The sequence below is a fragment of the Schistocerca serialis genome, chromosome 9 (genome assembly GCF_023864345.2).
Source record: "Schistocerca serialis cubense isolate TAMUIC-IGC-003099 chromosome 9, iqSchSeri2.2, whole genome shotgun sequence".
Taxonomy (NCBI): Eukaryota; Metazoa; Arthropoda; class Insecta; order Orthoptera; family Acrididae; genus Schistocerca; species Schistocerca serialis.
Genome location: NC_064646.1, coordinates 193,956,083 through 193,976,409, shown reverse-complemented (window position 1 = coordinate 193,976,409; position 20,327 = coordinate 193,956,083). Strand labels below are relative to the sequence as shown.

The 20,327-nt window shown below is 44.5% G+C and overlaps 1 protein-coding gene and 1 non-coding gene across 2 annotated transcripts in view; both read left to right on the top strand.

Annotated features, from left to right (window-relative positions):
• Nucleotides 1-20,327, top strand: part of LOC126419020 (lysosome membrane protein 2-like) — a 415,667-nt gene that overhangs the window by 74,093 nt on the left and 321,247 nt on the right. The window lies entirely within an intron of this gene.
• On the top strand, nucleotides 34-108 carry Trnar-ccg (transfer RNA arginine (anticodon CCG)). The gene has a single exon. It is a non-coding gene; the product is annotated as a tRNA-Arg (tRNA).

Genomic DNA, 20,327 nt, shown 5'->3' with positions numbered 1-20,327 from the left:
GAAAGTAAAGCTGTGAGGACGGCGCATGAGTCGTGCTTGGGTAGCTCAGTTGGTAGAGCACTTGCCCGCCGAAGGCAAAGGCCCCGAGTTCGAGTCTCGGTCCGGCACACAGTTTTAATCTGCCAAGAAGTTTCATACCAGCGCACACTCCGCTGCAGAGTGAAAATCTCCTTCTGGTTCCTTAAGGTCCAGTCGTGGACCATCACGTTACTGACTTGCTCAGTCTGTGAAACTCTTCTTCTGAATAAATCATCCAATTTTTCTGAAAATGTAATTATTTGTTTGTCTGTCCATATACATCACATCTACAGATTTCCATCCCATTCGGATAATTCCTTCGTTGTGCTTCGTTTCTGTCTTTGAGCGTACTTTAGCAGTGTTACTATTGCTCTACGCTGTGATTTTTATATCGCCTACTCGCTGTACCGTCCTTCTTAACTAAAAAATAACCGACAACTGTATACATGGCAGCGATCCTCTGGCCTCATCTTCAACCAACTAAATTACCCCACTGGTGTAGTAGGTGATTTTATTTCATTCCAGTAAGAGTGTAGTAACTTTGACCCTCCGCTGTAATCGTTGACTGGCGTGGCGCGAGAATTTCTTTAACGTAAGAACAAATTCAATTTGGTATTAAAGGCAACGGCTTATCCTCAAGGTGAACGACCTAAGTCGGCAGCTCGCTTCGTGACTGACCGTGTGGCCTTAATTCGTTACTAGTACACTACACAGACCGCTTAATTTTTCTGTCTAACATAGTTTCCTTGTAACTTTAGTTACTGAGCAGGAAACTGTGTTAATTTATCTTCCACGGCAAAAATAAGGTGCAATACCTAAAAGGAACCATAATATAAGTGCACAGTGAATGTGAAAAGGAAGGCTTACAATCATTACTTCCAGTTTTGAATTTCGGCAATATGGGACGGACTCTCGACGAGAAAACCGTTTGTAATCGGAGGATTGCTCAGCGAGCAGTGGAGAGGTCCATGTTGGGAACTAATTTGTCGCGAAACCAATACCTACTGAGACAATCATCATAGGAACATTTCTTCTAGTTGCGACCAATATTGTCCCTATAGGAAAGTACGGCAATTTTTCTTAGATATCACGTGTAAATGGTCTAGCTTGGAATGTCGGAAGATCGGTTAGCCTGTTCGCCTGAAATGCTGTTATTAACAGGTAGGTTACACTCAGAGAAACTCTTAAACTGAACTCCGTCCGGACAGGAAATGAAGGCCCAACGGTACCCTCCGGCCACCGTATCATCTTGAGCCCACAGGCGTCACTGGATGCAAATATGGAGGGGCATGTGGCCAGCACACCGCTCTCCCGGTCGTATGTCAGTTTACGAGACCGGAGCCGCTACTTCTCAATCAAGTACCTCCTCAGTTTGCCTCACAAGGGCTGAGTGCACCCCGCTTGCCAACAGCGCTCGGCAGACCGGATGGTCACCCATCCAAGTGCTAGCCCAGCCGAACAGCGCTTAACTTTGGCGATCTAACGAGAACAGGTGTTACCACTGCGGCAAGGCCGTTGGCGCACTAACAGAAGACCGTAGCAAAATGCACAAAGACCTGCAGAGGGTCCATAGTTGTCACAAGTACTCGCAGTTGATTCTGAACCTAAATACATTCTAAGACAAAAAAGGACGAATTGCTGGGATGTACAGGAAAACACAAAAAGGGAACAGTTTGCAGACTGGGAGGGAAGGCGCCGTAAATATGGCCGTAATGAAAATCAAATGGTCGTGTCGTGCTAGGGACATACAACCAACTGATAGCATTCAACAAGGACAAAAGAATTTATTTTTTGGATTCCAAGAATCAAGAAATGAAAGATAACGAGCTAATGAAAGGTAGACAGAAGACATAAGAAAAATAGAGAAACAACGTGGAAGAGCACAATTTTTGAAAATTCGGTACGGGGCCTTTATCCAGCACTGGATATTCAATGGCTGATGATGGCTACCTGGTTACTATCCCTGGCTTGCCTCGATCCGAAAGGTTTTTCCCTTATTTGCACCCACTACATACATTCTCCCCCATTGGCGCATTAGATCTTCAAAATACTGTGATTGGTGGAGGGCCCTGCCCATAATGGTGCCGGCCGAAGTGGCCGTGCGGTTAAAGGCGCTGCAGTCCGGAACCGCAAGACCGCTACGGTCGCAGGTTCGAATCCTGCCTCGGGCATGGATGTTTGTGATGTCCTTACGTTAGTTAGGTTTAACTAGTTCCAAGTTCTAGGGGACTAATGACCTCAGAAGTTGAGTCCCATAGTGCTCAGAACCATTTGAACCATTTGAACCATAATGGTCCAGCCGGCCGCGGTGGCCGAGCGGTTCTAAAGGCTTCAGTCCGGAACCGCGCCACTGCTACGGTCGCAGGTTCGAATTCTGCCTCTGGTATGGATGTGTGTGATGTACTTAGGTTTGTTAGGTTTAAGTAGTTCTAAGTTCTACGGGACTGATGACCTCAGATGTTAAGTCCTATAGTGCTCAGAGCCATTTGAACCATAATGGTCCAAACGTTCTCAACTGTGGAGAGATCTGCCGATCTTGCTGGCCAAGGCAGGGTTTGACAAGCACGAAGACAGCGGCAGAAACCCTCGCCATGTGCGGGCGACCTTTATCTTGCTGAAACGTAAGCCCAAGATAGCGTGCCATGAAAGACAACAAAACGGTGCGTGGGATATCGTCGACGTACTTCTGTGCTGTAAGGGTGCCGCGGATGACAGAGGCGTGCTGATCAGATAATATATGGACCCCAGACCATCACTCCTGGTTGTCGAGCAGTATGGCGGGCGACAGTCTGGTTGGTATCCGACCGCCGTGCGGGGCGTCTCCGTACCCGTCTTCGGCGTGGAATATTACCGACTGGAGTAGTCTTCAGTGATGAGTACAGCTTCGAACTGAGTGCCAATGACGGGAGAAGACGTGTCTGAAGATGCCCCGGACAGTGGTAGGATATCAAGGATAAACCTGATCAAGTAAACTTTGGTAGTAATGCGACGTTGCAGAGTCACCATGGGACCCCTGGAACATCACGATACGGGTACCTAAAGCATCAGTAAACTCTAACCATCTTTCGCTCTTGGGGTGTAAATTTGGCCAGAATTGGAAAGAGAGCTAAACGAGACTTTTCCAACCAAATTGCTTTCTCCCGTTGCTCCATAATTCATGTTTTCTGGCTTCGGCACTAAGTTTTGGTATTTAACCCAAATGGTGATGCCGTGTTCCAAGACGTCTGGGCCCCAGTTCATGCAGCTCGAATCATCGAGTACTGAGTTTGTGGCACGAGGACGAATTTTCGCGTCTCACCTGGCCGCCACAGCCAGCATATCTCACTGTTATTAAGCCTTTGTGGTCTAGTTTGGAGAGAGAGGTTCATGATAACTAGCCACCTCCATCATAGATACCTGAACTTGCCACTATTTTGCAGGAAGAATGATACAGGATTCCCTTGAAAACCATACAGGACGGTTGGGACTGTTTTGAATGCCAATCGTTTTCCGACAGAGTATTAGGTATTTTGTGTTTTTGGTGTTCCGAAATTTCTGTCCATCCCCTGTATAGCATATAATTAAGCTAAGACATCCTTTACTGTCCAGTTAAGCTGTTGACGACATATCACTGGAAACAGTACCAACCGTAAAATAACGGGGAGTAACTGTCCGGAACGAACTAAAGTGATCTGCTTTAAGGCATATGTCAAATACTACCCTTGTTCCTGTTGAAAAATGCCTTGTTTTCAACTACCGGTTACGTTCGTTGAACATTTTCGTGTGACTGGTTCCCAGGAGTTCAGGGGTGCTTTGGTACACACGCGAAGAGTATCAATAGTGTATGGATTTATGCATGGCCCTAATGATAGAATACTGAAGAGTACAAACACCGTTAAAGGAAACTGAGAAATGTCTAAATCGAAATCACCCAGATAATCATCATCCATGTCCACAAACAAGGGACAAACCACACTTCTTATGCGTGTATGTAGTGGAAAACACGAAGCAGGATGCATAGAATGGGATGATGACATAAAAACAAGTTGTCATAAAAACGGTTGCCAGGCTGAGATTCTTCAGAAGAATCTTCATTCATGCACGAAAGAAGTGGCTTAAGCACTCGTTCCAAGGATTCTTGAGCACTGATCTCCACTGTGGGACTCTTATCAGGCTGAATTAACTGGAAATATAGAGAAGTCCCAAAGGAGAGCAGCGCGCTTCGTCACGGAATAGCTTAGTATGCGCGAGAGGTCTGTATGCCCGGATCGTACCATTCTACTGATGGACGTCAGAGCCAACGTCTTGCTGCATCAATTACTTCCGCATCATCCACGTACTGCTTCTTGCGGAGTGCATCCTTCATTGAGCCACACAGATGGGACCTGGAAGGTGCGAGATCTGGGCTGTAGAGCGAACGAGGAATAACGGTCTAATGAAGTTTTCTGAGTTCCTCTCTGACGTGCAGGCTTGCCTGAGGCCTTACGTTGTCATGGAGGAGAAGTTGGTTAGCATTTTTGTGGCGACGAACAAGCTGAGGTCGTTCCTTCAATTTCCTGAGGGTAGGAAACCTGAATTAATTAAAATGGCTCTGAACACTGTGGGACTTAACATCTGAGGTCATCAGTCCCCTAGAACTTACAACTACTTAAACCTAACTAACCTAAGGACATCACACATCCATGCCCGAGGCAGGATTCGAACCTGCGACCGTAGCAGCCGCGCGGATCCGGACTGCAGCGCCTAGAACCGCTCGTCCACCGAGACCGGCCGGAATAATCGTTGCACCATGAGGGAGGACATCAAACAGAATAACCCCTCCCAGTGCCAGAACATTGTAGCCATGAATTTACCGGCTGAGGGTGCAGCTTTGAACTTTATTTTTTTTTTTTTTTTTCGGAGGAAGGAAGGAAGATTGAGTTTAATGTCCCGTCGACATCGAGGTCATTATAGACGGAGCACAAGAGCGCATTGTCTCAAAGACGAGGAAGGAAATTGGCCGTGCCCTTTCAGAGGAACCATCCCGGCATTTGCCTGCAGCGATGTTGGGACGTCAGGCAGAATTTAAATCTGGATGGCCGTCCTCCCGAATGTGTGTCCAGTGTGCTAATCACTTCACCTTAACCGGTTTCATCGGCGCCACTCCATGGATCGCCGTTTTGTTTCCAGCTCGAAGCGGTGAACCCCAGTTTCAAGCGATGAACCCCAGATTCTTCGACTGTGACAATATTCAACAACAAAAATTTACGGCCAGCCTCGTAGCGAGCAAGCAACTCCGCAGATACGGTCCTTAGTTGCTCGTTATGCTCTTCCATTTAGGCGATGAGGTTCCCAGCGGGCATACGAGTACCTCAAATGGTGGACGAGTACGTCAGCACTACCAGCAGAGACGTCAAATTGCGCTGCGAGCTGACGGACTGTGATCCGTCGATCACCTGGAATGAATGAGTTCCAACATTTCGTGAGTGACGCCTATGTGGGGGAGATCGGACAGGTTTGCGCGACCTTGTTGCGATGATGACAGACGTCTCGCTCAACGGCACATCGTGTTTTTGTTACTGCCAGGTCTTCTAAACATTCTGCAAGCGTCTATGAAAATAAGCGATGCTCTGGTTTTACGCCAAAAGGAACTCGGTGACAGCTCTCTTTGGAGCGCACCTCCGTTACAGACTTCATTTGAGAACTACGTATAGCGCCGACATCAATCGCAACTTCATGATTGAGTGGGAACTGATTCGTGAGTATTCCATTATGTCCCACAACAAATTCCGCATTTTTCAATCCAAACCGGGCTAGAAAGAAATGCGTTGCATTACTTATTAAACGGCCCTCGTACTATGCTGTTACAACTTGCTCGACTTCCTCCTTCAAAGCGAGATAACGTTAGACTTACACAATATAACTGATGACAATCTTTCACCTGGTTATTAATAATAAGTGGCATGCCACTATCTTAAAGAACTGGAATCTACATCTGCGGTTATATAAGTTGTCTTCCTTATGTGAAATTTTTGCTGTACACTGAAGAGTTAATAACTCCAGAGTTATAGCATTAATTCTGAAAATACGCCGTCTTAAAGTGTATCGGAACACGTTTCAAGATGTCTTTAGTACAATACCGTCCAAGTTTCGATTTAAATATGTCATAAGTTCTAGAGGGCGTATGCAGGATCTGAGCCACGAAATGGGACAGTAATTCGTGTTAGTTTCGCCTAGACTGCCAACATAGTTCTCATATTTCATTTGGCTCTGAATACACTTGCTAATAGTGAATATCCATCACTTGCTCAGGCTTTATTCGCACCGATGCTGAATTAAGAGATCTGTCTGTTGGGCAAGATACGACCTCGAGCTGAGAAGATTTTTTTCCCTTTAGGAGGAGAGGAAAAGAGGGAGAGGGAGGCAGTTGCGCCCCCCCCCCCCCCTACAGTCCATATCCCACCCAAACATGAAATACTCTTCTGATTCATGCTACAGTGGCTTTATCAGGCAGTTTGCAAAAAGAACTGTGCTGACAAGACACAATTTTTTTTCCTTCATTTCCATTTGACTCATATCAGCGTTGCCCAACCAAGCTTAAACGTTTGCGAAAGAAGTACGGCGGCAAACTAAGGACTTCGTTGTTTTCGACGACTATGTTTTCACCAATGTTTCCAAAATGAAAAGACGTAAGCAAAACACTGTGGTGCACTTAGGTAACTGGGCATCCTTAACTTTGGGAGTTGGTCTTAGACGTTTCCATCAAAGCTTCTCAGTGTGTTTAGTTCAAATGTACATCTATGACAGCGTGCTTCTCTCAACCAGCCCCCCCCCCCCCCCGTCTAATCTTCCCATCTAATCGTTCACATATTCTACAATTCTACAACTCTTGCTGATTTTGTAACGGTATTCGAAACAGGCCAAAAGCTGCTTAATCTATTCTTGTCTCAATGTGGGTTATGGACAAAGTTCCGGTAATCGATGACGTGTATTCGTAGTCCGTGAAAGACCGGCAGAGTCTGCGGAATAAATTCAAATCTAGGTTCGATTTCCAGTTCCGTACAGAGATTTAACTCGTCACAAATGTTCGGAGAAGTAGTTGCTACCGCTCTGCAACACGGAGGTAACTTGTAGTGGTTTACTAAACAAACTCCGTTAGTAGGATAACTCAGAGGATCTGGCTAGTTCATATATGGGCCTGATTTAATTAACCTAAAAGGAAGAAGGTAGAGTACTGAGAGTATTGGTTTTTTTTTTTTTTTTTTTTTTTTTTTTTTTTTTTTTTTTTTTGTGGTTTTAGGCTGCAAAACTTCTATGGTCATTAGCGCTCAAGAGAGTATTGTGAACCAGACGTCCATAAGGTTTAAGAAATCCACCTACTGGTGAAGACGACATATAAGCAGTCCCAGACGACACTAGTATAGCTCAGCGTGTTCCATTTTGCAGGAATTAAGGAAGAATAAGTTCGTAAACTAGCTCGTTAAGCTGTATCGATCAGACTTGCCGAAAACATGTCGATGGTGTCTGATGTCATATAGAAGCATTAGCTCATTTTGGTAATGGTTTAACACCCTAAGATTGCGGTGCTCCTATGCCAAAACGAATCAGTTACGTCAGTCAGCGTGGCCGCAAATGTCAGACGACGCTTCACAATCGAACGAGGTGTACGTCTGACCATCGTTGTTGGCAGCCTCCAGGTGATTGAAATACATTGCTTCACGATCAGCATAGTTGTTACCTGAGCAGGTGACGTCCTCGTCTATTATGAATGAAATAAATCGTTGTAGCTCAGTCATAAGTTGCATTGCGAAGTGTCTTTTTTTTTTCTTTTATTTCTTGATGGTGAGTGGTTTTGGATAGCTGTGTCCATTTTCAAACTATCCGAATCGTAAGTGCGACAAAACTTGCGACAGCCTGCGTATAAAAATTGCCCCTGCAGTGATGGTCAAAGTGGCATTTTGGACGACTCAGCAACAGTAAATAGACCACATAGGACGGACATTCGAGAACTCAATAGCGCCGCTTTGATCACCACTGCAGGGGCAGTTTTTGTACATAGGTTTAACGCCTGTGTTTGTCTCACTTACGATACGTATAGTTTGAAAATGGACACAGGTGTCCGAAACTAGTCACCATCAAGAAATAAGAAAAGAAGAAATTTGTCAGTGCAACTTACTATGGAGCTACAACATTTGTTTCAGTTATAAGACAAGTTGCGGATCTATTTTTCAGTTACAGCATGCTGAAAGTTCGTCGTTATCGTGAATGAAATTGAGCACTCAAAGCTAGCGTATCCTCGTACAATCCGCAACTTATTCACTATAAATAAATAAAACTTTCTCGGTTTTCCAGCCGCGTCAGTTTTAATAAAATCCTGGAGCTTTCGATGGCCATCTCCACCATCGTCGTCAGGAGATCACTTACTGCCGGGGCTGCTACGGTTTCTCGCTTATATAGGCATGATGACATCATCAGCACTATAAACGCCAAAACTCACTGTCGTCAACCCGGTACACTTGAACTGATTTGAATCTACTGCGAAAATGCGTTTCCTCATATAGAACAGAGAAGTTCTTACACAATGCTTCATCCACACTCCAGAAACTGGCTCGTCATACAATAATACACTTCTAACTGTACCATGCCCCTGAAGATGGAATAATCACTTTCTGAATAATTCGGTAGAAGTGGTAGTGCAACGATAACACATACCCTCAGCACGAACGCAATTAATATTTTAAAGAATTAGTAATACAATGCGCTAACATAGAGTTCGCTCCTGCGCTCATATGGCGCACTATAAGAAACTTCAGTATGAATCAATGCTAAGAGCGATAGGTTCCCAATGTCAGGTAAATGTGAGAAACTAGGGAATATGAAGAAAAGACACTTAAGACCAGAACTGTTTCAGAGCAACACTTGTGACATCTGCAGCTTTCTGAGATTAATGTCAGTTGTTGCAAAATGAGTAAATGAACGCAGTGCTTTAAGAGTGTTTGAGGCCAATCTGAGTAAAAAACCGAAACGAACATCAATTAGATTTCTAAATGTAGCCTCGTGGTTTTTTTTTTTTTTTTTTTTTTTTGTTAGACAGTTATGGTAATTTTTCATTGTTTATGATCATTCTACATCTAAACTCCGCAAGTCGTCACATGGTGTGGCGAAAGGTACATTTCGTAAAATTGCCCCCTTCCATCTTTTCGGGCGGAGAAAAAGATTGCTGGTAATCCTACGTATGCGATAGTCTCTAATTTTACCTTCATGAACTTCGCGCGAGTTATATGTAGGAGGAACCAATATGACGGTTGACTCTTCCAGGAACGTAAGCTCTCGGAATTTTAACTGTAGGCCAAACCATGATGCATATCGCTTATATTGCAGTCTCTCTCATTGGAGTTAGATGAGTATATCCGTGACACTATCCCGCCTGCTAAATCAACCTGTGATGAAGCGCGCTGCTCTTATTTCAAACTTCATTTCGCTTATCAACATACTGGGTACAGGTCCCTGATGGACGAGCAATATTAAAGTATTTTGGTAGAACGAGGGTGCTGTAACCTACCTCCTTCGTGGACAAATTACATTAGCTGAGGATCCTTCCATTGAATCACAGTCTGGCATGTGCCTTACTTGCGATTAGTTTCATGTGTCGTTCCACTTCAGATCGTTCCGTGTGCATATTCTGTAGTGTTGGATTTGAATGGGCTGGGCGTTGAGAGATCGCGGGCCTACTTTAAATATCTTTTTATTGCCAGTCATATGTCATCACATGGAAGCGCATAAAATTTTAACCCTTGCACTTGAACACAAAAATGTCTTCAAAATAACACCAGAGAAAAAAAATATTCCGCCCACAACTCTTACTAAAAATTGGCACAGTAATATAATAATAAAAGTAAAATCTTATTCCAAATAAATGTGGACTATTCTTAGACAGTCCAGTTAATTTTACAAATGGGCACCACCAAAAGAGAATCGATATCGGCCCATAACAAACGGGCACGCAGAATCACACTGAATAACTGAGACAAGTGACTGCCACTGAAAAAGTTACCCTATACTACCATCGATCTGCATCGTCTATCAAACCAATACTAAAGGACAACACAACTACACACAGTTAACTACCAGACAGAGAAGAGATGGAACACAATACAGAATAACTATTATACAATACTGAAATCACAATCTCTGCGTGAGCGCTGTGATTAAAATACAATAAAATATAACACTCTTATGCACCACGGCCTCGCCATGAGATACTGTAATTCACTTGGCGCAGTTCCTAACGACTTTGCTGTGCTGATAAACCATCACGGGCGGCCCGGCTGGCCGTGTGGTTCTAGGCGCTACAGTCTGGAATTGGGCGACCGCTACGGTCGCAGGTTCGTATCCTGCCTCGGGCATGGATGTGTGTGATGTCCTTAGGTTAGTTAGGTTTAAGTAGTTCTAAATTCTAGGGGACTGATGACCTCAGAATTTAAGTCCCATAGTACTCAGAGACAAACCACCACAGAGGGCACCAGCCTATTTCACCTCTGTCGGCGCGCGCGCACACACACACACACACACACACACACACACACGCACACCACTGTTAATTTACTCTGGCGAAAGCTGTCCGTTTCACACCAACGATTGTGGGCCACAAAATAATAATTTCGTTGTCTGCACTATTTTACTGTAACTAAGATCTCCACCATTCCTTGTCAGGTTTTCCGTGATTTTCGTAAATCGCTTCAGGCAAATTTCGGAATGATTCCCTTGAAAGGCAGTGACGACTTCCTTCCCAATCCTTCCCTAATCCAATGGAACCGTTGACCTCGCTGTTTGGTCCCTTTTCCCACCAACCAACCATTCCTCGTCGCTGGCTGTAAGGTGCCGTCTCTTTCTGGCCACTGGCAGAAGACACTGCTATCAAAGTAGATGGTGTCGATGGACAGCTGACCGTGCAAGGACACCACGCATCACGCTGCCCGACTCCCTTGCGCCCTTACGAGGAAAACACGGCAAATAGCCGTCATCCGATTTCCCTTGAACTTCGCTGAGTGGAAGAAGAGTGAAAATAAGCGAACGAATGTCTCGGCTTTCCTATAGATATTTCACCGTATCTAAGAAAACGGCAGTCAGTGTTACAGGTATTTTAGAGGAACCTTACGCGCCTTTTACAGCACGATATCCTCACACGAAAAGGTTGCTGACTGGAGAGCGTTTTAGGAACGCTATTATTGTTTTTGTTTCATTTTGTTTTTGTTATTTTCATTTATCTGCCCATGTCTATAAAAGGTTACTACAAGAACGTTTCTTATCAAATTAGGGGATATATTATCGTTATATTAGTTGTGAAATTAAAACTGTATTTCGCAATGAGGGTCATATATTTATTATGCAGGCTGATTTTTCCATCGTGCTCAAACTCTAGGAAATGAGAGGAAAAGGAATAAAAAATTTCTAATGAACGTATGTCCGGAAACGGATCATTCCCATGCTAGAGGCCATTTATTCACTCATACTTTGTTACACAGACTGCGGTCAATACGCTCTTGACCATGCAGCCACAATTACAGCATGCATGGTTTCCTCCTACAGGATGCTACTGTTCCTCCTACGTCATGCCCGGGCGCCCTCTCTTGCCAAATCAATTGGTAATGTCGTGTCCGATTCACTTCTCTTGCTCACTCGCCTTGTAGTGGATGTGGTACAGCGCTGCACACAATGGTTCCGTGTTCGAAACGAGAACTTGCCGACATGAAATTTACTTGCGGAAACGCAAATGGCAACGGGCAGCAACTTTATTTCAGAAGACCCTTCCCTCCCAACAAGAACCAAAGCATTCAATGCTTGCAGCAGTGTCCCGCCGTTTGTCTGAGACAGAGTCGTTTCAGGAAGCAGGAAATCGTGAAGGACGTCCCCGAAATGTTCGGACCCCAGACTTGGAGGAAATTGTGGTTAACACACTGCGAAAGGCGACAGCCGTGTCAGTACCAGGCAGTTGGCCGGACAGTACAGGGTAAGCCAGACAATGGTGTGGAACATCTTTCCTGACAGTTAGGTCGGAACTATCAGCGTTTCTTGCGAGTGACTTGGCTTCCCCTGCTGGAAGAACTGCCATTGATGATTCATAGGGTTATGTGGCTGCTACACGATGGTGCTCCAGCCCACTTCGCCGTCAAGATCCGGACGCATCTCAGTCGTGTCTTCTCTGGTCGAGGTATCGGACCAGGGGTCCCAGTTGCATGGGCTGTTCGTTCACTGGAACTCAACCCGTGCGATATTTAGTTATGGGGCCATCTCAAAAGTATCATGTATACAGAGCCCATTCCAGATGTGGAGACACTGAAGCAGCGTATTCATGCTACGTTTGACACTTTCAATGCAGGCTGGCCGATGTGAAGGTGTGAGACAAAACATACTACGGCGCTTACACGCATGCTTTGAGGCTCATGGAAACCATTTTCAACGCGTACTGTAACTCTGGGTGCATGGCATAGCGCGTTTTTGACCGCAGTCTTTGTAACAATGTATGACTCAATAATTGTCTCTAGCATGGAAAACAAGCATTTATGGACATAAGTTCATTGGACCTTTTTTGTTCCGTATCCTGTCATCCATCAATCCGTAAAGTTCGTAGACAGTGGAAAAATGCTATATATATATATGTGTGTGTGTGTGTGTGTGTGTGTGTGTGTGTGTGTGTGTGTGTGTGTGTGTGTGTGTATATATGTATGTGGGGGGGGTACACTGTGATCAAAATTATCCGGGCACCTGGGTGAAAATTACTTAATAGTTCGTGGCGCCCTCCGTGGGTAATGCTGTAATTCAGTATAGCGTTGGCCTACCCTTAGCCTTGATGACAGATCCCACTCCCGCAGGCTTACGTTCAATCAGGTGCTGGAAGGTTTCCTGGGCAATGGCAGTCCATTGCTCAGGAAGTGCTGCACTCCCGGTCGGTGAGGCCTGGCACGAAGTCGGCGTTCCCTGGCACGAAGTCGGCGTTCCAAAACATTGCAAAGGTGTTCTACAGGATTCAGGGCAGGACTCTGTGCAGGTCAGTTCATTACAAAGATGTTATAGTCGTGTAACCAATCCGCCACTGGCCGTGCATTATGTACAGGTGCTCGTTCGTGTTGAAAGCTGCAATCGCTATCCCCGAATTGCTCTTCAACAGTGGGAAGCAACAAGGTGCTTAAAATATCAATGTAGGTCTGTGATGTGATAGTGACACGCAAAACAAGGGGTGCAAGCCCCCTCCATGGAAAAACATGACCACACCATAACACCACCACCACCTCCGAATTTTAGTGTTGGCACTACACACGCTAGCAGATGACGTTCACCGCGCATTCGCTATACCCACAACCTGCCATCAGATCGACACATTGTATACTGTGATTCATCACTCCAAACAACGTTTTTTCCACTGTTAATGTTACGCTCCTTCCACCAAGCGAGATGTCGTTTGGCATTTACAGGAATGATGTGTAGCTAATGAGCAGCCGGTCGACCATGAAAGCAAAGTTTTCTCACCTCCCGCCTAACCGCCATAGTACTTGAAGTGGATCCTGACGCAGTTTGGAATTCCTGTATGACGGTCTGGATAGATGTCTGCCTATTACACATTACGACCCTCTTCAGCTGTCGGCGGTCTCTGTCAGTCAACAGACGAGGTCGGCCTTTACGCTTTTTTTGCGTTACGTGTCCCTTCGCGTTTCCACTTCACTATCACAACGGAAACAGTGGGCCTATGGATGTTTAGGAGTGTTGAAATCTAACCTACGGACGTAAAACACAAGTGATACCCAGTCACTTCACCATGTTTGAAGTCCTTAAGTTCCGCAGAGCGCCCCATTGTGCTCTCTCACGATGTCTAATGACTACTGAGGTCGCTTGGAGTACCTGGCAGTAGGTGGCAGCACAATACACCTAATATGTATAACGTATGTTTTTGAGGGTCTCCGTATACTTTTGATAAAATAGTGCATGTTGAGGGGTTACAATCTTTTTAAATTTTCATATTCTGGTCTTTCATTCTCAGATCACTTCTTATCTTAATTCTTATATTTTATTCATACGTTTGTTCCTCTGGAAGATCCTTGGATTATCTCGATAGTAGAAACATTCGAAACACAGATATTCCGAACACGACAAGCATTCCTCGACGGTAGGTTTGCCATAGTGACCTTTTTTTTCGTGTGAATCGCCCTCGGGAAAGATACGTCGTCATTATTGCTGAATAAAAAATTGTTCAAATGCCTCTGAGCACTATGGGACTTAACTTCTGAGGTCATCAGTCGCCTAGAACTTAGAACTACTTAAACCTAATTCACCTAAGGACAGCACACACATCCATGCCCGAGGCAGGATTCTAACCTGCGACCGTAGCGGTCGCTCGGCTCCAGACTGTAGCGCCTAGAACCGCACGACCACTCCGGCCGGCTATTGCTGAATATTTCGCACATTGGCAATAATTTCCCGGCAAACTACGCATAACGGATTACTTTTTCAAAAACTGGCGCTTGCAATAATTTCACCGAAAAGTATTATATATATATATATATATATATATATATGTTGTCATTCGTTCATCTAACGTACAACTAGAAGACAGGTAAGGACAACATTATATCAATACACATCGGAAAACATTAGTGAAGTTCTCTGCTACAAGTATGGGTGTATACTTTGAAAACAAAAACAAAAATAAAAGTAGTAATCGGGTTTCGAAACCGGGGTGCAAAATTAACAAGCCGCGACGCTAACCACTGTGCCACCATTTCGTTTGAAAATATCGCGCGATGAAAGTCACATAAAATACCTCGAAAACACCTGAAAAATTCGGCCGTCGTTGCTTCGTAAACGGTCGAGCATCTACGGATGAGCCGAGACACATGTTCGCTTATTTTGGCCCCTCTTCCACTAATCCAAGTTTCTGGAAAATCGGGTTATGGCACTCGGTGTGTTTTGCTCGTTAGTTCCAGTTTCTTGCTTGCTGGCCATCAACCAACTACCACTCCCCTTTTTTAGCACCTCCAGAGGTTGGCCAGATGGGTGCTAACATCGATACCCGCGCACTGCAAGTATCCTCTCGCTTAACGTGCCACCACAAACCGCCAGAAAACTCGGCGCAAGAGGTGGGAAGTACAAGCGTGCTGCCATGCACGGCACAACACCTTTATAGTTAATGAATGTGATTGCTTAGAGTTATTTGTTCTGCAATCGTGTAACCACTCGATAACGGGACTTACTGCTTATTAGTGTGCAATACGTTGCACTTATGTGGACGGTCAATTACCAATTCTTTCACTAAGTGTCGACCCCCTGCTGGTCGTGCTGCATTTCGCTAACATTCTCAAGGATGGTGACTTCTTTGCAAACAAAGGCATCAGCATCGATACGCCTCAAGATATTTTCGACGTTATCCATTAGGTCATTTGCAAACATTGTGAAAAGTGATTGTCTTATAACACTACTACGAAATACGCCCAACCTTACTTTTACGTCTTAAGATTCTCTCCAGTAGGGATAGCAATAATTTATGATACCCATAGCCCGGTATTACGTTCTCCAATCGGAGCAGATATTTTATACATACTCACGTTCACCTTCGCCGAAAACAGATTTGCTCATCCCTTGACGGGAAATTACATCACATGTAGCAAATATGACCATGAACGAGAAGATAACCACAGAAAAAATGATGGACATAAATTTTTAAGTTCTCACTTTATTCGAAAGTACAACCAACCTCTTTGTTTCTGAAAACCAAATGTCTGGACTCTGACCTGTCAGATATTCAAGACATTTAATGCCGTGCAGTCAAGGAAACGTTTCCTTCAGGGGCCCATAATCTTCGTTGTAAAAATATAGCTACACCGTAATGCTGAGTGCGATTCCGTTTCTAATATCGTAGTCAATTAATTTTAGTCATTAGAAATTAATGTATGTTACAAATATGCGTACTAAGCCTATTCGTACTGCACTGAGTACTACTAAGACAATGTTGCTGTTAATTCGGTACGAGAGGGAAGGAGAGAGAATATTAGCCATCAACGACTAAAACACTATAGTTACATGAGCAGGAAGTTTACTCCCACATAGAAAGTAAAGTTTCGCCATGTGGCCTCAGTAGAAATTACATACGTAATAGAAAAGTGTAGTCAACGAAAGATTTCACGGTGAACGAACACTGGAAATTTCTTTCTCAGGCCCATGTCAAGCTAAAAAACACTTTCACTTGGGGGTTGAGCTCACTTTCAAAAGGGATAGAAGGAATGAGTGACGACCTTCCAGGATTTAAGGAAAATTGTGTCGAGAGATGTCAGAATAGCGACACTAGAGGATTGCTTCGAGCATTAAGTTTGTGCGAAATGTGCTGAGGGGAAAACAGTATTGAGCAAAAACTTTAGTAGACCCCGAAGGTTAGGCCTTCTTCGATTATTCAGCAGAGTGACGTTCAAGATGGAAAGTGAAGGTGGGGATGGAAACGGGATAGAAATAATTAAATAAGTCAATGTAGGGAGCATTTGAGTTATTATATCGGTATGCAAATGGGAGGCAAAGGACAAACGCACAGCGTGCTCCTTTGGAAAACCTCGAAGGGGTCCCTAAACATTGATCGCATGCGTCAGGCGAAGCGTCATGAAGCACTGAAACACGTTTCGAAGAGCTTTGAAATTTGAAACAGAGGTTTAGAGTACGTGCAGATGTGTAAGTTCAACAACATATAACACGAATACTTCGTGTTGAAAAGAACGTAACTGCTAATAATGCATTATTGCTCGTTACTCCGTGTGAGACGCATTTGTCGCAAACCTAACAACTGTGTTTAGTGTATTGGGGATTATAAACAGTTAAGAACCTTAGACGCCAGGAAGGCATCTGGCCCAGACGGTATCCCCGTAAGATTATATGTTGGCTATGCTACAAATGTACCGCCATTCTTATCCATCATCTATCAGAGATCATTGGAACAGCGGAAAGTTCCACGGGACTGGAAGAAGGCCCAGGTCATAGCAATCTATTTAGACTGTTTGCCGATGATGCTGTAGCCTACAGGAAAGTATAGTATCACACGAAAGTTGTGAACAAATCAATGAGGAAATGTAGAAAATAAATGTGTGCTGTAGTGATTAGCAGTTATCTCTCAATATTAGTAAATGTAACCTACTGCGTATAACAAAGCGAAAATCCCCATTAATGTAAGAGTACAAAATAAATGCCCACTCTTTGGAAGCGGTAACATCCGTCAAGTATCTGAGTGTGACTATTACAAATGATTTCAAATGGAATGATCAGAGAACACAAGTAACGGGTAGCAAACTCTAGATTGCGGTTTATTGGTAGAATCCTGAAGCGATGCAGTCCTTCAACAAAGGAAATAGCTTAAAATACGTTAGTTCGTCCAGTCTTTGACTATTTTTCGTCTGTATGGGACCCTTACCAGTTGGGTCTGATTCAAGAGACTGAGAAGGTCCAAAGAAGAGCGGCAAGATCCGTGACTGGTACATTTAGCCATCGCGAGAGCGTTACAAATTTCATAGAGAATTTGAAGTGGGACACACTTGCAGATAGACGGCGCGCTAAACGGAAGGGGCTGCTCACCAAATTCCGAAATCCGATCTTCACCGAGGATGTAGAGCATATATTATTCCCTCCAATTTTCAAATCGCGCAATGATCACCATTCAAAGATAAGGGAAGAATTTAGAGGTCGAACTGAGGCGTTCAGACAGTCGTTTTTCCCTCGCGCGATCCGTGATTGGAACAGGGGGGGGGGGGGGGGGGGGGGGGGAGATATGACTTTGGCGCGAATTGTGCCCTCCGCCACACACCGCGTGTTGGCTAGCGGAGTATAGATTTAGATGTGTCATTAAAACTTCCTGACCGGACAGAGACTCTACCTCGGGACCTTTGCCTCTCGCTAACAAGTGTTCTGCCCTCCCCCCCCCCCCCCCTCCCCCCTCACAGCGTTACTTCGACCAATAACTTGTCTCCTACCTTCCAAACTTCACGGTAGCGCTTCCGAGAAACTTGCTAGACTAGCACACCTGGAAGAAAGGATATTACTGAGTGTTAGCTTAGCCACAGCCTGGAACTAAGAGGTACAGGCGAAAGTAAAGCCGTGAGGGCGGGTTGTGAGTCGTGCTTGGATAACTCAAACTCAGTCGGTAGAGCAATTGTCCGCGAAAGGCAAATGTCTCGAGTTCAAATCTTGGTTTGACACATTGTTTTAATCTGTCAGGAAATTTCTTATCAGCACACACTCCGTCCAGAGTGAAAATTTCATTCTGGAAACTGTGTCATTCATTAACTGCAAGAGGTAAGGTGCTATGTGCACATGTAACGCCCAGAGGAGGAAACCATGCATGCTGTAACTGTCGCTGCATAGTACAGCGCGTATTAGACAGCAGTCTCTGTGACGAAGTATGGTTGAATAAATGGTCTACAGCATAGAACTCTCATCGATCAATCCCTACAGTTTGTACACGGTGAAAAAAATACCCTGTACAACCACAGACAAATTAGCTCTCAAATTAAACTTTGTGAAACTGAACGCACTGAATCAAGTGGTTCAAGTGGCTCTGAGCACTATGGGACTTAACAGCTATGGTCATCAGTCCCCTAGATCTTAGACCTACTTAAACCTAACTAACCTAAGGACATCACACGACACCCAGTCATCACGAGGCAGAGAAAATCCCTGACCCCGCACTCAAACGATATTATTCTTCTTTCTGGAATCTCAGTTAACGAACTCGGTGGATTAACACTAATGACCTAGTCGTCGACAGCAAGTAAAAGGTAACATAATCACTGTATGCCTTGAAATAAAATCTCCTCCTCAGCACTGCAGTGTGTGACAGTGATCCACTTTTCTGGGATTACTTAGCATTTATTGTGCTCATAAACCAACTGTTATTAGGGGTTTCGGAAGAGAGCAATAACTTTGTGGTTCAAGGGTTTTCCTGTAGCAGTCCGTTTCGCACGCAAGAGGTTGCCGCCTGATAACACAATCGGCCGAGCAGCTTAAGCGGTGAGCACAAAGATAAGAACAACTTCCCGATATGTAGCGAAAGTTGGTCTGGGAGTAGCGTGTTCTTCAATATAACAACCGGAACTGTTACATCTGCAAGGGTAAGATATCCAGAAGGCTTTTGACACCGCTTCACATAAACGGCTTCTAATCAAATTGTCTGCTTCCATCTCAGTTCTGCGACTGGTTTCCTGATTTCCTGTCCGAAACTTCATAGTTCCTAGTAACTGACGAAAGTCGTCGAGTAGACCACAGCTAGGCACTGAAAAATAAAGATGGATGTCGTAGATATTCGAAGTGAAGCGTTAGGATCCAGAATCAATCTGAATCTGTAGCGGATCCATCGCCTATTTGAAACGTTTTGGCAGATTTAAGCCGTGTGATGGACCTGGAATCGAACATGGCAAAAGTCCCAATTTGAAGTATCGGTCCAGCACACCATCTGCCAGAATGTTTCGAAGCATTAGCCGAGTAGAGAACAACGGCCACATGAATGTTTGCAAGGAACAATTGCAGTATATGACTGAAACAACGTAGGAATGTGGGTGAACAGATGACTCGAGTCCCCACTCCCTCCCATTAGTTCAGCGGCTTAAATACTGCGCCACCACTAAGGGTGCAAGCCGAACCTTTCCTTCCAAAGACGTGGAGATGGAAGAAAGCAAGAGACATCCCGGAGTGCTCTTGCGAAAATGTGTAGCACACTCAATATTATTTTAGACCCCTAAAATACTCAGCGCTGCCTAAAAATAAATACATTTGAGCGACGCAATTTTTTATAGTGTAGAGACGCTGAGGGTCTGACCACTCAGCAGAAAGTGAACCAGCGTTAATGAGAAAAAACAGCAGTTCGTAAATAGGGCGTACGAGGTCTCGGTGAAATTTATGGCTGCTTTCAGCAACTTCTGCTTCACATCTTACGCGCATGCAGCTACACATGAGCAGCATAGACATCTGATACCAAATTATTTTCTGTATCTTACCAGTAGGTAGAGCTATGGAGAAAGACATGAAACCACTTTGCACTTTCGTGTGTGTTTGTTTGAGTGGAGGGGGGGGGGGGGGGGGGGAGGGTGCCATGTGTGCCATGTTCTTTCCTGCAAAAAATTAAATCGTGTTAACGAATACAAAGAATATTTGAATAATCACTGAGGAAACCTTTAATAACAGCTTATCTCTAACAGACGTTCATTGAAAGTTTTCATTTTGCGATGTCTCAGCCTTGTCCCTGATATATGAAATAATGACTCCACTTCAGCTGTTTAATGCTCCGCATTACCTGACAAAAAAAGTGAAGCAGCCAGGAGACATGCTTGGAT